The sequence below is a fragment of the Natrix helvetica genome, assembly GCF_964273705.1.
Source record: "Natrix helvetica genome assembly, contig: HAP1_SCAFFOLD_304, whole genome shotgun sequence".
NCBI lineage: Eukaryota > Metazoa > Chordata > Lepidosauria > Squamata > Natricidae > Natrix > Natrix helvetica.
This window is the reverse complement of record NW_028113475.1, coordinates 5,315-7,370: the sequence shown is the minus strand read 5'-3', so window position 1 is coordinate 7,370 and position 2,056 is coordinate 5,315.

Genomic DNA, 2,056 nt, shown 5'->3' with positions numbered 1-2,056 from the left:
CCCAATTTATCCTCCTTTTCATTGTAAAAAACTCGGTCACCTTATTTAGGCGCCACGATCGAAATAATTCCTAAGGCGCGGCAGGACGGTTACCGTCCCATCACAGGTTTTTCAATTTGACCCTAAAAAAGTTCTGCCTCCAAAGCACCCATTTTTCCGACCGCAGGGTCAGGAATTTTCTTCCTCTCCTCCGGGCGCAAAAGGGTTGATTTTTAAAAAACACCAAGAAATACCATTTCGAAGCACGCCATTTCACCGCAAACGAATTCCTCTCACGGGTTTTTCAATTTTGAGCGCAAAAAACGTCGATCTCTAAAGCCGCCAGAAGCTTGATTTTTAAGAAGAGCAAGAACTAGAAAACGCAACACATCCCTACGGTTTTTGCTAACAGAACAAGAAAATTCAATACAATACAATAGTAGAGTTGGAAGGGACCTTGGAGGTCTTCTAGTCCAACCCCCTGCCTAGGCAGGAAACCCTATACCGTTCCAGACAAATGGCTATCCAATATCTTCTTAAAGACTTCCAGCGTCGGGGCATTCACAACTTCTGGAGGCAAGCCGTTCCACTGATTAATTGTTGTAACTATCAGGAAGTTTCTCCACAGTTCTAAGTTGCTTCTCTCCTTGATTAGTTTCCACCCATTGCTTCTTGTTCTGTCCTCAGGTGCCTTGGAGAATAGCTTGACTCCCTCTTCTTTGTGGCAACCCAGGCACAACGCAACGGAAGAGGTTTATTCCTTAGGACAGGGGTGTGCACATTCTACCACGTGCGGCGGACCTTCTCTCTTCTCTTTTTATACGTGTTAAGCTTTAACTACGAAACAGACTATCTACTTATAAGATATAAGAATAATAAGGCATTTAACATATAAGAGCGAGTTGATTTAAATCGTTCGGTACGATTGTAGTCGGTAACTATCTTATAATATAAAATGGAATAAGGACGACGTAACGAATAAGGGATATAAATATAGACTGAAATAGTTAACTACTACACGGATTGACAAATAATGGAAAATTATATTCGGAGTCGAGGACGATTGGAAATTGTATGGCTAACGGAAAGTAGAAAAGTCTTGTATGAATTAATGAGTTTTTTTTTTCTTTGACTCAATCCTTATTCTTATATTTTAGAGCAGTGTTTTTCAACCTTTTTTGGGCAAAGGCACACTTGTTTCATGAAAAAAATCACGAGGCACACCACCATTAGAAAATGTTAAAAAATTTAACTCTGTGCCTATATTGACTATATATAAAGTAATTCTCTTGAATAGGAATCAAATAAACACAAAGAAAGTATTTTATAATTACTTTATTACGAAATAGTAAGTAAAGAGAAATATGAAAAATTATAAAATACTTTATTCAGTGCGCAACCCGGGCCTGTTTGGCTGAACACAAAGCTGATATTCTGGCTGGAATCGAAGAAAGACACACACGTAGCTCTTCGCAACAGCTCTCAGTCTTTCTCTGTATTTTGTTTTTATAGTCCACCAAGGGCATCAATCATATTAGCCCAGGCAGGGATCTGCAAAATTGGCTCTTAAGACTGGTGGACTTCAACTCCCAGAATTCTGAGAGTTGAAGTCCGCCAAGGGCATCAATCATATTAGCCCAGGCAGGGATCTGCAAAATTGGCTCTTAAGACTGGTGGACTTCAACTCCCAGAATTCTGAGAGTTGAAGTCCACCAAGGGCATCAATCATATTAGCCCAGGCAGGGATCTGCAAAATTGGCTCTTAAGACTGGTGGACTTCAACTCTCAGAATTCTGAGAGTTGAAGTCCACCAAGGGCATCAATCATGTTAGCCCAGGCAGGGATCTGCAAAATTGGCTCTTAAGACTGGTGGACTTCAACTCCCAGAATTCTGAGAGTTGAAGTCCACCAGTCTTAAAACAGCCACCTTTGCAGACCTCTGTGTTAGCCCAAAGCCTGGCGCTGGGCGGGCCTTGCTCCCCCATTGGTGGAGCCCCAAGAAACGAGGAGGGAGAAAAAGAGACGGAGGCAAGGAGCTTCACCCCCCCCCCAAAATCTTATCAGGGAGTCGGCGGGC